We start from the raw sequence: 17,785 nt of genomic DNA, 5'->3' as shown, positions 1-17,785 counted from the left end.
TTGCAACAACCACACCAGTCTGATGATGCACTAACCACAACATTCTTCTGCTGCAACAACAACAACATTCTTGTGTTGCAACAAACACACCAGTCTAGTTCTACAACATCCACACCAGCCTTATTCTGCAAAAACCACACCAGACTTGTCCTGCGACAACCACACCAGTCTTGTGCTGCAACAACCTTACCAGTTTTTTGCTGCAGCAGCCACACCAGTCTGGTGTTGCAACAACCACACCAGTTTTGTGCTGCAGCAACCACAACAGTCCTGTAATGCAGCAACCACACAAGTCCGGTACTGCAACAGCCTAGCCAGTCTTGATCTACATCAACAACACCAATATTGTGCTGCATCGACCTGAACAGTCTTGTGCTGCAAGAGCCGCACCAGTCCTGTGCTGCAGCAGCCATACCAGTCTGGTGCTGCAACACCAGTCCTGTGCTGCAACACCAGTCCTGTGCTGCAGCAGACACACCAGTCTTGTGCTACAAATATCACACCAGCCTAGAGACTGCAACAACCACACAAATTGGTGTTGCAGCAACCACACCAGTCTGGTGTTGCAATAACCACATCAGTCTTATACTGCAACAACTACACCTGTCTTTTGCTGCAGCAGAAACACCAGTCTGGTGCTGCAACAACCATACCTGTCTTGTGCTGCAACAGCCACACCATTCTGGTGGTGCAACAAACACATCAATCTGGGTCTGCAACAATCACACCAGTCTTGTGCTGCAGCAACGTCACCAGTCTTGTTCTGCAACAGACACGCCAGTCTTATTCTGCAATAACCACACCTGTCTTGTGCTGCAGCAGCTACACCATGTCTTATGCTGCAGGAACCACACCAGTCTTGTGATGAAACAACCCCACCAATCTTGTGCTGCATAAACCACATAAGTGTGGTGCTGCAACAACCATACCAGTCTTGTGCTGCAATCACATCTTTCCTGTGCTGCAACAACCACATCAGTTTTGTGCTGCAACAACCACATCAGTCTTGTGCTGCAAATATTACGTAAATTACGTTATATTAAAAACAAATTTTAATGCAGTCTTTTCATCACCCCATCATATAAATCTTTATAACGATTTTCCATGAGTATATTCGATACTAAAGATCTTTTATACTCAGGCCAAATATATTACAAATTCTAAGGTCTATCCTAATAGAACCAATATCTGAACCTTGTCTAAACTCGTTCTCCCGTTTACATGTTAAAATTCTGTGTGTAAACATCTAATTTCTTCGACAACATCTGAATGCATGATCCTGCATCTGACGTTATATCTTTACTTATCCTTACCAGAGTGGTAGTAGAATTTACCTTTCACATATATTTTTCTTTACTACATTTCTCTATTTCACACTGGAGTCAGCTGGTGGGATAATTATCATTTGTTGCTTATGACCCTAAATTCGACTTTAGAGAACTAGTAGACAGTTGTTTGGATAATAGTTTTACCTCTCCTACGAGGTCCAGCCTGGCACTTCTACACTGGTGTCAGCGTCAGGCGTCTTTATTTCTCTTGCTGCTTATTCATGTCTTGTATCTGATAGAGAGTGAAACATATATTAAGAAAAGAGAGCTTACTCACAAGTTCTTTGTCATAACATCCACACTTGTTCAGTACCATTTTTGCATCTTTTCAACTTTTTCACTACACCAGATCACCAACACCTCAATGCCACTACATCTGTTCATCACTACACCTTTAAATCACGGTATAGCATCTTTTTACCACCATTACTACACTTGTTCACTATTCGCTTTTTACGCACTACCTCTCTACCAGATCACATCTACACCTTTTCCCCGCCTCTAACACTTTTCTGTGCAGTACTTTTTTGTTCACTATGCAGCTGCCATTACATCTGTTTTCCACCACCACTGCAACTGTTCACCATCATATTACCCTTCTTCATCAACATCTCTGACCCTATTCACCACCATTACATCTGATCACTTTCCCCTCTGCACCTGTTCACCAAATTTTTCCCTGTTGAACATCACCGGTACACCTATTTTCACACCTATTTACGCATGTTCAAATCCAATTTTTGGTGTTTCCATTTCAACCACTACACTTGTTTTTATTACCCTCACGTTTTCCCCACCACTACCATCACATCACGTTCAACTATTACACGTCTTCATTAAATCTGTTCACTACCATCACACCATTTCATCACTACCTCTACATTTGTTGACAATCACCATCACCCCTATTAAACAACGGTACCACAACCTCTCACCACTACAGTAGTCCCTACATTTGTTCATTACCTACATATATTTTGATTACATTGCTAGTTTAATAAAATAATAATAATAATAATAATAATAATAATAATAATAATAATATTATTATTATTATTATTATTAAGTAGCAGTAGTAATAGTCGAAGTAGTAGTAGGAATAGTAGTAGTAGTAGAACTTCAAAAGAAAGAAGAAAAACAGAAGTTTGAAGTTTAAAAGAAGAAGGAACAGAGAAGTTGAAGTTCGAAAGAATGAAGAAAAGAAGACTTGAGAGCATAAAGAGCGAAAAGAAAGAGTGAAGCTGGAGTATCAATAGAAGAGATAGAAGAAGAGATTAGAGCGTGGAAAAAAAAAGAAATTGGCCCCTGGAAAAGAAAGGGAAAGTTGGAGAGGCTGGCTGGTAATGGGAGAGCCTCTGGACGGGAGCACTTAGTTAAATTGGAGGAATTAGAGGATCTAGCAGTGCAGGGGCAGCATGAACAATAACAGAGCTGCAATTTAAGAGGTTAGAGTCGGTTAACAAATGGATAGATGATGAGCTATTCGATTACAACTCGCCAGGAAAAACCAGTCATTTGCTTTATCTAGCGTCATCCACCCAGAAAGATGATATTTACATCGTACGGTCGGCCATAAGGCTCGACCGTATCGCTACAGTGTGTGAGCGGCCGGCTGATAGTTGGTCCACGAGCCTAGACTTATTATTTTCAAGTTTCGGCTTGTGTACTCATCATTACCAGAAGGAATTAACACAGCGTCTGCAAAATTAATGAAAGCCATTCTGAAGAAATCCTCACAGTATTATAAAGCATCATTTAGATATTGCAGAATTTCTCTCCCAGTGAGAAATATATTCAATTTCTTATTAGACTGACAGATCTCACATTGAGAAAAATTATGATTCCTTACGTGACATCATGGTCGGCGACGTCTCAACCACCACTGCAACTATACAACTGCGGTAGTGGTTCAGGAAGTTGATTTATTCATGTTACGATTCATTCTTGCTTTTCCCGAGATCTTGCGAAAGTTAAATTTAAGTTTGCAGAATATAAGAAGAGTAATGAACTCACTCCTAAGATTTTTCAGCATCTGTCATAGTGTCACAATTGTGGAAAAGTTGGTCAAAGATTGATTTAATATCTGTACATAATGGAAGGTTGAGAATGTAGGGAGATATTTTTTATATTTATACTGAAGTTACTTTCAATAATGACTGTATGCAGGTTTCGACTATTCTCAGAGACACATGATGTTCCTGTATGATTCTCTTGGATACATTACTACCAAACTGGGGGCTCTTCTAGTTATAAACATTCGTGGTTACAAACATTCGTGGTTACGAACATTCGTGGTTACAAACATTTCGTGGTTGTAAATGGTTTGTAAGGTAAATTGATACTACTGTGGCTTCTGTGAAAGCTTCATATATGTTGTGGATAATATTAGAGGTGTCCAATAACCCACCATGAATGGTAATGCATCTGTAACTCCTCTTATTCAAATAATGATAATTTAGTTCCTCAAATAGTTTTGTTTTTGAGGTTGGAGTGAACACATCGACTCCAAGCTTAGGGACTGATTACCCCAAACTTCATTTCATCTTCCACCGTTCTCTTCATTGGGATGGCAAAATGTTTCCAGAATAAAGATACCTAAATGTTTCACAAGTGTCTCATTTATCAAAATAGTTCTGGATGAAAAGCACCACTAAGAAAATTAGGACTAACACACAAAGTTCAAGTGTTCTTGACCAGCTGGAGAAGTGATTTCCTCTGAGAAAACAATCTCCACAGTTTTCTTATTTCGCTTTAAGTCTACAGAAAACCGACCCACCAACACGATCTTCTCCACTTTGTTCTGACTACGACACCGAAAAGAAATGTGTCGTAGTAATAGGCTTCATCCTTCGTGTCTTCGAATTTGTGAATTTGAGTAAGAATGCTTTTTCACCGAACAAGTATTTTCTAAATTTCACTGTCATTACTTCGTTAAAGATTGTAGACACAGTGAATATAACGTCTTCAGCTCACCCAGACAAGGTACCGCCGACTGATACATAGTCCACCGTACTAACTCAGTATTACGAACAAATGTAAGAATGGCTTGCGAGACCTGGTCATAGTGAGAAATGGAGAAAACAAAACTCAACAGTAGACTATAATTTATATTTGCCTTCAGATGATATATACATGTATGTACACTATGTACAATATGTACAGATGTGGGCACCACGGTGACAGATGGCAAAGCAGAAGCCAGAGTGCACCGTGTTCAACCAGCAGTCAGACAAGTCTGCCAATGCTTACCACAAGTGAACCACGTTGCATCAGGTTTGACAGTCTTGCCTGTGATTGCTCAATGAACCAAGGTACTGATTTAATGTATGGTACCCTATTGATCGTTAACCCTTAGCACCTGGTTTGCTGATTGGGAGGCAGCCTATGTGGGAGTGTGACATACGCATAATAAATTGTAACTTACTCTTTGCATGCCACACTCAGTTATCGAACACTTCTCCAACATCTCTTCCAGTACTGTATTCCAAGTATCTATCTCCACATCTACCACCATCAAAAACATCACCAGCATGGAACACTGCCAGGTTCAATTCTCTTCAGGGGTATACATAATCCCTCGCAACGATTGCAGCTAATTATACTGATCGAAACATCCAGAAACCTCCAAAAATGTGCTTCTGAACACCAAAACGCCAGCAGAATGGGCGACTCGAGGAACGCCAGTGTTTTACGCCTAAATTTCCACCATTTAATTAACTACAGAAAAAGACACTCTGAGAAGCAAGATCTTGGAATCAACACTTTTGCATATCCAACAATTTCAACCAGACGAGCGGCTTCTGTAACATAAATGATCCCTTTGACAGGAAACGTCATCGTTATCCTGCATACAAACAAACCTACTTGCCCTTGCGGGCATTAAACTGCATTTGTAAGTATTTTTCCTTGAAACAAAACAAATGTACCACATGTGTCCACCCACATATGTGTATAAGACCAATCAAACGTGTCTTTCAATGCAAGTGGCCACCACCAGCGCATTTGTTTACTCTCACCAGCATAATGCAACATGTATCCACTAATACATTTGTCCTACAGTAAAAAGTGTTCACCAACTCAACCTCTGTTAGCACATTACCTATATTCAGACACAACATATGTGAACTACTAACACATATTTCCACTACTATAACGAACACGAGTGTTGACTATTGGCCTGCACACCTTGCCGTAGCACGATCACAAATTAGGAACGAGCAAAAAGACAGCAGAGAAAATAAATGACTGTATTTCCTTCTATATACAGTGTATATAGACTATGTACACTATTTACAGCTGTGTACAATGAGGCAAAAATGTACGCACAAGACACTGTAAGAACCATAGCGACCAGCAGTGAAGGTAAATCTGCCAAAGCTGCTTCACGAGCGTCCCACGTCGCTTAACAGCACTGGTATAACAGTACGGGTATAACAATGGAGACCCTGATATTTAAACCCTTAGCACCTGTGTCGCTTGTCAGGAGATATGCCTATGTAGGGTGTGTGACTTACGCCGAATAAAAATATACTCATAGCACGCCACAGCTATCAACAAAACATGCGTCCACAAAACACATGTATCCGCCAACATATGTACCCACCAACACATGTATCCATCAATACATGTATCCAGCAACACATATTCACCAACACATTTATCCATCAATACATGTATACACCAACACATCTATCCACCAACACATGTATCCATCAATACATATATCCACTAACACACATATTCACCAACACATTTATCCATCAATACATGTATACACCAACACATCTATACACCAACACATGTATCCATCAATACATATATCCACTAACACACATATTCACCAACACATTTATCCATCAATACATGTATACACCAACACATCTATCCACCAACACATGTATCCATCAATACATATATCCACTAAAACACATATTCACCAACACGTTTATCCATCAATACATGTATACACCAACCCATGTATCCACCAACACAACTATCCACCAAGAGACACTTGGCTTCAAGACGAAGATTGAACAGTGATCTAATTAAATTCTTGGAGAGTAAAGGGATGGCAGTGATTAGGGAGGGAGCAATTTCCCAGGTGATGTATCACTGTATTCTTGTTCCAGTAACCTTATGTATCCCATATATGTGTCATTCAGGTTTCCACAGTATCCTCCCGCCTCAAGGGAGATGCTTCGATAACGGTGGGGGGGTCGTGATCCGAGGGGAGTGAAACATTTCTCTGTGTCCTTGGATCGAACCCGATTGCCACTCGTTTCCGGGTGTGTTGATTTGACATCATCGGTTCTGGATTCCCCTTACTACTACTACTACTACTACTACTACCTCTACTACTCCTATTACTATTACTACTAATACTATTTTAGTGAGACGATCTTTGGTACTTGGTTCTACTACTACTGCTACCACTACTATTGCTCTGACTATTATTATTATTATTACTACTACTACTACTACTAAAACTATTTTTGTGACACGATCATTGGTACTTCGAATATTAAATTCCTTTCCTATATTAAGTACTTTGATGGTATAATGAATTGACTGAAGATCTTACAGCATTATTAGGCATTGTCTCAAGAAGTTCCAACCATTTTTTGGTAGGTAAGCCATCAGGTGTAGGGCATAAGCAGTTAGAGCTCTACTGAATGAAAGATACATCAATTTCACACTTGTTTCGGGGTATACCTGGATAATACCTGGAGAGGATTTTGAGAGTCAACGCCCCCACGGCTCGGTCTGTAGTTAATATTGTTTCATTTAGGTGGAGTTATGTGGGATGGTAGAACCTTTCAGTTGTTTATTACACATTATGAAGAATAAACCTCTACAAGAATGAACCCCCAAACAAGAATGAACCCCTATAAGAAACTGTTACAAGAATGAGATCAAACTTTTTCAGGCTGCCGCCATTTTGGTTCCCTAGCGATATCCCTAGCGCCCATCCCCCCCTTTCCACACACATGAACACACCTCTTTCTTGGTATTAGATTTACTGCAAATTCAAAACAACTAATCTAAAACTATAAACAACCGTATTTATTTCAATATAAAAAAATAAAATAGTAAATCAATTTATTAAGCCATATTTTTTATTATTATTTATTAACGCATCGGCCGTTCCTCACAAAGGTAGTGTTGCCCGAAAAAGAAAAACTTTCAACATCATTCACTCCATCACTGTCTTGCCAGAGGCGCACTTACACTGCAGTTATAAAATTGCAACATTAACACACCTCCTTCAGAGTGCAGACACTGTACTTCCCATCTCCAGGACTCGAGTCCGGCCTGACGGTTTCCCCGAGCACAACAACACTTCCTCACCCTTTGGCGTCCCTCCATCAATACCACTGTCATTTATTCATTATATTACACTTTAAAATGTAGATTACAAGACTAAAGATAACTTGCAGTGTTAGGTAAGACACATATGCAACAGTTAGGTATCTTTATTTCGAAACGTTTCGCCTACATAGTAGACTTCTTCAGTCGAGTACAGAAAAGTTGATAGAAGCTGACTGAAGAAGCCTACTGTGTAGGCGAAACGTTTCGAAATAAAGATACCTAACTGTTGCATATGTGTCTTACCTAACAATCTGTCGGTATTTTATACCATTTTAATGCTCAACTTGCAGTGTGCAAGTGAAAATCTAATCATCACCAGTACCCACGACGTCTGGTGTCTGATCTGGCTGGCATGTGGTGTGTGGTGCGTCCGAACAAACGTTTGGACGTTTAACTCCGACTTCGGACTACAGAATAAAATAAAACTAAGCTTAGTGTATAATTCTACGTTTATTTTATGTTTTGTAAAGCATTTGTGTTACTTAAGTGCTTGTGGTTTAGATTTTGTCATATAGATATTGTAAAACAAATGCTTCCTTGGATCTGATGCCACCCTGCCCCCCTACCGGCCCAATTTTCTTCAGCCCCCCCCCCTTGGATCTTTCCCCTTCCCCGGGGGGGGGGTGATACCGCCCACTTTGGGAATCTCTGACATAAAAGAATAAACTACAAGAGTGAACCCGTACAGTAATGAGCCCCTTCATTAATGAACCCCTACAAGAATGAAACCCTACAGTAATGAACCCCTTCATTAATGATCCCCTACAAGAATGAAACCCTACAGTAATGAGCCCCTTCATTAATGATCCCCTACAAGAATGAAACCCTACAGTAATGAGCCCCTTCAATAATGATCCCCTACAAGAATGAAACCCTACAGTAATGAACCCCTTCATTAATGATCCCCTACAAGAATGAAACCCTACAGTAATGAGCCCCTTCATTAATGATCCCCTACAAGAATGAACCGCTAAAGGAATCAGCCCTTTCAATAATAAACTCATATACAAAAAAAATCATACAATAATAAACCCACAGAAGAATAAATCCATAGAAGAATAAACCCACAAAAGAAAAAACCCTTTCCTATTACCCAGTGGATCTTCCTCACTTGATCCACGTCTCAGGTTACAAACACACAAGTCTGTATGTATGTATGTCTCTCTCTCCTCTCTCTCTCTCTCTCTCTCTCTCTCTCTCTCTCTCTCTCTCTCTCTGTCCTCTCTTTGATCTTCAACAAAGACAGGATGTTCCAGACATGAGACATAGAAACAAGGAGCCCTAATTGGAAGCTGAAGACTCAGATGAGCCAAAGGGATGTTAGAAAGCATTTCTTCAGTCACAGAGTTGTCAGGAAGTGGAATAGCCTAGAAAGTGACGTAGTGGAGGCAGTAACCATACATAGTTTTAAGACGAGGTTTGATAAAGTTCATGGAGCAGAGAGAAAGAGGACCGAGTAGCGATAAGGAAGAGGTGGGCCAGGAGCGATGAATCGACCCCTGAAACCACAAATAGGTGGGTACAAATAAGTATTATTTCTTCTCCTGTCCCATACTCTTCACCACAAGTCTTCTCCTGTGTCTTAGCGTCCTCCATACACTCAGAAATGACTCACCACCTTTGTTAGACATTGTAGCTGTAGATCAGAACATGCAGGAGGTACATGAGCTGTTGTTCAACACCCTGATGAGAAAAATGAGATACTTATTTGGGGATCTTTATTATAGAAATATTCTGCCAGCCACTGGTTTCTTCTTCCCAAATGTTCTGCAAGTGCCTTGTGGCATGCAAAGAGTACATAATCTTCATTCGGCGCATGTACACACCCTCCAAAGCAGCGAACCAGTACTAAGGGTCGAATGATAGGGCTCCATAGTTCGATCAGTACCAAGGTTCAGCCAATGAGAAGGTGGATCTGGCAACTGTGGAGGTGTTGTGGTCACCACCCACCTGTCTACCCTTGTCATTTCCATTCTAGAGCTGGTTGAGCACGGTTGTCCATTCTGTCTCCAGGCTGTGTCTTGGCCTTGCCTAAACCGTGTTGTACACATACATTTCCAACTGTATATAGTGTACATACTGTACATAATTACTATTGCTTTTGGTGAAGGAAAATATATTTCAAAGTCATTCAGCTGTATTTGTTCTGCTCCTTGCTTCCCTTTACACCCAGGATAACAGGTCTTATTGTGCCTGGGTTGTAATATGCCTCATTCTTCACCCTGAAGAAATACAAAAACTTGGAAGATCTACTTTAAGGTGCTTAAGGTTACTTGATTAATACATTCAAGAGGTTTACCTGGAGTTTACCTGGAGAGGGTTTCGGGGGTCAACGCCCCCGCGGCCCGGTCTGAACCAGGCCTCATAAAAGTGATGACGCCTTAATCCACGAGACTTTTTTGTCAGCGCTCTTAAGAGGCAGAGGAACTACATATCAACCCAGTCAGATTGAATGTACGAGATAAATCAAATGAAAATAACATAATTTTCCATAGAGTTTTAGACATTTATTATTACTAAACGACATTATTTAGAAACAAAATTGTTAAAACAATTTCAAACTGGCGCTTTCGAAGCTCAATAAATAAAAATTAATTTAGGTAAGAGAGAGCAGCGTTAATAACCTTTAGCATTGTCCGACGTACTAGTACGCAGGTACTGGTACTCACCTAATTGTACTCACCTAATTATGGTTGCAGGGGTCGCGACTAAGCTCCTGGCCCCGCCTTTTCACTGAACGCTACTGGGTCTTCCCTCTCCCTGCTCCCTGAGCTTTATCATACCTCTACTTAAAGTTATGTATGGTTCCTGCCTCCACTACCTCACTTGCTAGACTATTCCACTTCCTGACTACTCTGTGACTGAAGAAATACTTCCTAACATCCCTTTGGCTCCTCTGGGTCTTCAGCTTTCAAGTGTGACCCCTTTTTTCTGTGTCCCATCTCTGGAGCATTCTTTCTCTGTCAACCTTGTCTATTCAACGCAGTATTTTGTATGTCGTTATCATGCCTCCTCTAACCCTCCTGTCCTCCAGTGTCGTCAGGCCGATTTCCCTTAACCTTTCTTCGTAGGACATTACCCTTAGCAATGGAACTAACATTGTCGCAAACCTTTGCACTTTCTCTAATTTCTTGACGTGCTTAATCAGATGTGGGTTCCAAATTGGTGCTGCATAACCCAGTATGGGTCTGACGTACACGTTGTACACTGTCTTGAACGATTCCTTATATAAGTATCGGAATGCTATTCTCAGGTTTGCCAGGCGCCATATGCTGCAGCAGTTATCTGGTTGATGTGATCTTTCGGAGACATGCTCGGTGTTATACTCACCCCAAGATCTTTCTCCTTGAGCGAGGTTTGAAGTCTTTGGCCACCTAGCCTATACTCTGAGGTCTTCTTTGCCATTCCCCGATCTTCATGACTTTGCATTTGGCAGGATTAAATTCGAGAAGCCAGTTGCTGGACCACGTGTCCAGCCTGTCCAGGTCTCTTTGAAGTCCTGCCTGATCCTCATCTGATTTAATTCTCCTCATTAACTTCACATCATCTGCGAACAGGGACACTTCTGAGTCAATCTCTTCCATCATGTCGTTCACATATACCAAAAATAGCACTGGTCCTAGGACCGACCCCTGTGGGACCCCGCTCGTCACAGATGCCCACTGGGATACCTCATCACGTACCATAACTCGTTGTTGCCTCCCTGTCAGGTATTCTCTGGTGAACCCACTGATGACACCTCTGGTGACTCAACTAGTGGCATCATTGGTGATACCACTGATGACACCAATGGTGATCCTACTGGTGACACCACTGGTGACCTCACTGGTGACCCCACTGGTGACGCCACTGGATCACAAATAGGGTGCCACAAGCATCCTTCATAAATCAAGTAATGTGTTTATCCAGACAGCAAACTTAAAATGTCTCGCCACTAAGGGAAAGACTTGAACTGTTTGAGAAGATAATGAAATGAAAAGTGGATTGGACGACGCAGTAGTGGCTTTAAAGGCAACGTTTAACTTAACACAAAAAACTATTTTAATAAAGATGTGAGTAATACATTAAAACAATTCCAGTGCATAATGAAATTCTGGGTTATGAGATTGTTAAGTCGTAAAAGTGCATTTAAGGAGAGTAGAAGACGAGATATAGCATAGAAATTATGTCTAAGCTTCTGAGGATCCGACAGAAGAGACGAGGAAATCTTCAGGATCAGTCAGCAGGGTAACCAATATTTTGATATTACTCATGTTATGCGCTAAACCCAAGTGCAGGGACATCACGAGAACACGACACACTCATGCAGGGACATCACGAGAACACGACACACTCATGCAGGGACATCACGAGAACACGACACACTCATGCAGGGCGAGCATGAGAACACGACATCCTCATGCAGGGAGAGCAGGAAAACACGACACCCTCAAGCAGGGAGAGCAGGAGAACACGACACACTCATGCAGAGAGAGCAGGAGAACACGACACCCTCATGCAGGGAGAGCAGGAAAACACGACACACTCATGCAGAGAGAGCAGGAGAACACGACACACTCATGCAGGAAGAGCAGGAGAAGACGACATACTCGTGCAGGGAGAGCAGGAGAACACGACACACTCACGCAGAGAGAGCAGGAGAACACGACACACTCATGCAGGAAGAGCAGGAGAAGACGACATACTCGTGCAGGGAGAGCAGGAGAACACGACACACTCATGCAGGAAGAGCAGGAGAAGACGACACCCCTCATGCAGGGACATCAGGAGAACAAGGCACCCTCATGTAGGGAGAGCAGGAGAATACGACACCCCTCATGCAGGGACAGCATAAGAACACGACACCCTCATGCAGGGAGAGTAGGAGAACACGACACATTCATGCAGGGAGAGCAGGAGAACAGGACACCTTCATGCAGGGAGAGCAGGAGAACACGACACCCTCATGCAGGGAGAGCAGGAGAACACGACACCCTCATGCAGGGAGAGGAGAACACGACACCGTCATGCAGGGAGAGCAGGAGAACACGACACCCTCATGCAGGGAGAGGAGAACACGACACCGTCATGCAGGGAGAGCAGGAGAACAGGATACCCTTATGAAGGGAAACAGGAGAACAGGACATCCTCATGCAGGAAGAGCAAAAGAACACGACACACTCAAGCAGGGACTGAAGGAGAACACGACACCCTCATGCAGGGAAAGGAGGAGAACACGACACCCTCATGCAGGGAGAGCAGGAGGACAGGATACTCTCATGCAGGAATAGTAGGAGGACAGGATACCCTCATGCAGGGAGAGCAGGAGGACAGGATACCCTCATGCAGGGAGAGCAGGAGAACAGAACACCCTCATGCTGGGAGAGCAATCGATCAGGACACCTTTACGCAGAGAGAACAGGAGAACAGGACACCCTCATGCAGGGAGAGCAGGAGAACAGAACACCCTCATGCAGGGAGAGCAGGAGGACAGGATACCCTCATGCAGGGAGAGCAGGAGAACAGGATACTATCATGCAGGGAGAGCAATAGAACAGGACACCCTTATGCAGGGAGAGCATGAGAACAGGACACCCTCATGAAGGAAGAGCAGGAGAACATGACACCCTCATGCAGGGAGAGCAGGAGAACAGGATACCCTCATGAAGGGAGAGCAGGAGAACAGGACACCCTCATACAGGGACAGCAGCAGAACAGGATACAATCATGCAGGGAGAGCAGGAGAACAGAACACCCTCAAGCAGGTAGAGCAGAACAGGACACCTTCATGCTTGGAGAGCAGGAGAACAGGACACCGTTATGCAGGGAGAGCAGGAGGACAGGAAACCCTCATGTCGGGAGAGCAGGAGAACAAGATACCTTCATGCAGGGAGAGCAGGAGGACAGGACACCCTCATGCAGGGAGAGCAGGAGAACAGGATACCCTCATACAGGGAGAGCAAGGAGGACAGGATACCTTCATGCAGGGAGAGCAGGAGGACAGGACACCCTCATGTAGGGTGAGCAGGAGGACAGGATACCCTCATGCAGGGAGAGCAGGAGAACAAGATACCTTCATGCAGGGAGAGCAGGAGGAAAGGACACCCTCATGCAGGGAGAGCAGAACAGGACACCTTCATGCTTGGAGAGCAGAATAACAAGACACCGTTATGCAGGGAAAGCAGGACAGGACAGGACAGGACACCGTCATGCCGGGAGAGCAGGAGAACAGGACACCCTTATGCAGTGAGAGCAGAACAGGACACCGTCATGCAGTGAGAGCAATAGAACAGGACATTCTCATGCATGGAGAGCAGAGGGACAGGATACCCTCATGCAGGGAGAGCAGGAGGACAGAATACTCTCATGCAGGGAATGCAGTTGGACAGGACACCGTCATGCTCGGATAGCTGGAAAACAGGACACCCTCGTGCAGGGAGAGCTGGAGAACAATAAACTCAGAAGAATTTGTAATGAGCTCAAAAACAAATTACAAAGAAAATTAGACATTTTAATTGAAAATAGTGATTGGACAAAGCATGCTAATAACAATTTTGTAATTAACTTATCAGATGAAATTTTAGACAAACATACAACTGCTGCTCTAGGTTTTTGTCTAAGTTTTGCAACTTTAAAAAAACTTAATAATGTTGAAATTGCAAAAGCCTTTTGTAACTTTGAAAAAATTTCTAATTTATCCACAGATGAAATTAATATTAGTAAAGGAATGGTATATAGCTCTATGTTAAAACCAAACATTCCCATTTGCCCTCAAAGATTATTTAAGTCTTATGATACACTTAATAACAATAAAAATTTGCGCCTTACTAAAGCAGAGAAAATAAATGCAATAGTAATTATGAAAGAAAATGATTACCAAGAAAAAATGAATAATCTCTTAGATGATACTGAAACCTATTCTAAACTTAGAAAAAATCCCCTAGAAACCGTTAACAGCAATTTCAATAAAACAATAAAACTTCTACTGAAAGGCAAAGATGAATTAGTCAAACAATTTACTTCCACTAATCCATCTTTACCTTACATGTATGGACTAATAAAAACACACAAACCAGGGAATCCAGTCAGACCAATTATTAGCTCCATAGGGTCAGTTTCATATAAATTATCCAAATGGCTTGTTGACATTTTGAGCCCTATTGCTGGCAAAATTTCTAACTTTAATGTTAAAAACAACATAGATTTAGTTGAGAAATTAAGCTCCTTGACTGACTTAAATGATTTTAACATGGTTAGCTTTGATGTTACTTCCTTGTTTACGAATGTTCCTGTTGATAATTTATTAGTTTATCTAATAAATTGCATTGTTTATCTGATAAATTGCATTTTGCATTGTTGATGCAAAATTTGTATTTAATGGTAAGTTTTACACTCAGAAGTTTGGTATGGCAATGGGAAATCCTCTTTCACCTGTTCTTAGTAACCTATACATGGAATTTTTTGAAACAGGGTTGCTTAAGACAATCCTCCCTAATAGAGCTAAATGGTTCAGATATGTTGATGATATTTTGTGTCTTATGCCCAAAAATGTAGATATACACCGTTTCCTTGGAAAATTAAATAGCTTAGCCCATTCTATAAACTTTACTGTTGAATTTGAAGAAAATAACTCAGTGCCTTTTCTAGATGTTTTAATTATTAAGGGTAATAATTAATTCAAATTTAAAATTTATAGAAAACCTACAAATAACTGTTCCTATGTCCACTATTATTCTTCACATCAAGATAGAGTCAAACTGTCTGTTTTCTCATCAATGTTTTTGAGAGCTTTACGAATTTGTAGTCCAGAGTTCATAGATGAAGAAATATCCAAAATTTATGGAATAGGTAATAATTTAAAATACCCAAGAAATGTAATTGATAAATCTTTTAAAGTTGCTAGAAATACTTTTTACAATCTAAAAAGGGACAACCAGCCTTATTCAACTAAAAATATGTTGGTTCTCCCTTACCATGAAAACTTGGTTGATATGCCTTCTCTTCTTAAGACTTTTAATATTAAAGTTGTATTCAAAAATCTTGATACAGTAAAAAAAATGTTGATAAAGAATTTCCCCCAAAATGCTGATGGATGTGTCTATAAGATTCCTTGTAAAATTTGCGATAAAGTTTATTACGGTCAAACTGGTAAAAATCTCGAACTAAGATTAAAACAACATAAATATGGCATTAGAACTGGACAAGATTCCAATGCTCTATTTATTCATGTAAGAGATTTTAAACATTCAATTGATTTTCAAAAAGATGAGAAAGTAGTATCAAGCAAGTACATGGTCGACAGGAATATAATTGAATCTTGTTTCATAAAAAGCAGTTTTGACAATAATATGAATATTTCCTTTGGTTTATATAAATTAGATCCATTTATAATTAATAGAATTTGGGAAGAATATAATTATACATTGGACAAATAATAATTTTTAAAATTCTAATTTCTTGGGTACAATAGTTTGTTGGTAGGTTGTGTGAAGGACCTGTCTAGTTGGGCCGGCAGCCTGCTGCAGTGTTCCCTTTCTTATGAGTCGCGCGTCAGGTGTTTCTTTGTTGTGGAATCTGATAGTGAGGTGTGGGCTACCCCTTTATATACCTTCCTTTGATGCTTTACTTTCATTGTTCCTTGATAGTGTGAGTAGTCACGAAAGCGCTTGGAATTTCTCTATTCTTTCACAGTGATTGTTTTGCATATTCTGAAATCACCTGTTTACTGTGATTTTATTACATATATATATTATATATATATATATATATATATATATATATATATATATATATATATATATATATATATATATATATATACACAAACAATCGCAGTCAGGCGATTTTAACTGTGCAAGACAAGTCACGTGGGGTGAAAAGCTGTAGCTCAAGCACTTTCACACTTCGCAGTGTATCATCAGGAGCTGTGCAACTTTGCACAGTTCTCAGGGTAGCGTAGTGTGCATGTGTCACCATCCACGGTTTCCCTTAGTATGTGGTCAGTGGTCAATGCCAACCCCACCCTACTGCCGCCCTCCTACTTCCCCATATAGGGTAGGAGGGCTTCTGAGATGTCGTTTGTAACAGGTCATGTGGTTTGAAAAATACGTTTCTCTTTGGATACTATACATACGGATTGCTATTTTCTGTGTAACCTTTTTAACTAATAAAAGAAGGGAATGGAATGTGCTCTTTGTTTGTTTAAATGTCTTCCTCTGGGGTACTCGAATGTTGTACTGAGGTATTCAGAAGTGTCTCTTCCTAAATATTGTCTACTATTCTTCTCAGTGTCGGTTAGTATGCCTTACTTGGGAATCTTCTATGCTTTTCCGATAATATTTCTATGATCTAAATTTCTAATTTCTACTAATACCCTCTAACTTCTCCTTATGTTATCTTATAATCTTGTGTGCCTAATAACAAACCACATTGCATAATGAGCAATCCTGTAATTTTGTATAGCACTGTTGTTTAAGACTGTGTACAACAGACTCCACTAAATAGCTAACGAGCTTGTATAACCCATAATTTGAGTTATATACTGTATTCCTTTCATGTTTCAAGAGGGAAGATTCAATTATGTTTCTTTCCATGACAGAACTGTTAGGTACTATAATCTTGGCAGCATCCCACTCCGGTGGGTGATTACATGAACTAACTTTTTTAAAGATAGTATTCAACTCCTGCCCTTTCCTGAGTATTTCTGTTGGACTATTCTGGTTTCCAGAAATTTACCTGTTTGGCCAATATATGAGAGAGGGAAATGAGTACATGGACCTTGTAAACCCCACCAACATTGTTGGAGAGTGTGTTTATAATCAGTCTTTGTTTCACAGTCTCTGTGTTCTTGAAAGTAAGGTTCATGTTGATCTTTTTTAATGCCTCACAAAGGCAAACCAGATTCTCAGTGTATAGAAAAACTAGTATATTTTTCCTGGCTATCATATTCTCCAGATTCTCATTGAATGGTAAAACTAGTGCATTTTTCCAGGTCCCACATGGGGGAGTAGTGGGATGGCAGTAGGGTGGGGTTGGCACTGACCACTAACCACATACTAAGAGAAAGCATGGACGGTGACACATCCGCACTACGCTACCCTGAGAACTCT

At 40.9% G+C, this 17,785-nt stretch overlaps 1 protein-coding gene across 1 annotated transcript in view; it reads right to left on the bottom strand.

Moving 5' to 3' along the window:
• LOC128690168 (zwei Ig domain protein zig-8-like) overlaps positions 1-17,785 on the bottom strand; it is a 150,063-nt gene that overhangs the window by 103,797 nt on the left and 28,481 nt on the right. The window lies entirely within an intron of this gene.

The sequence above is a fragment of the Cherax quadricarinatus genome, chromosome 32 (assembly GCF_038502225.1).
Source record: "Cherax quadricarinatus isolate ZL_2023a chromosome 32, ASM3850222v1, whole genome shotgun sequence".
Lineage (NCBI taxonomy): Eukaryota > Metazoa > Arthropoda > Malacostraca > Decapoda > Parastacidae > Cherax > Cherax quadricarinatus.
This window is presented reverse-complemented; position numbering and strand designations above follow the sequence as displayed.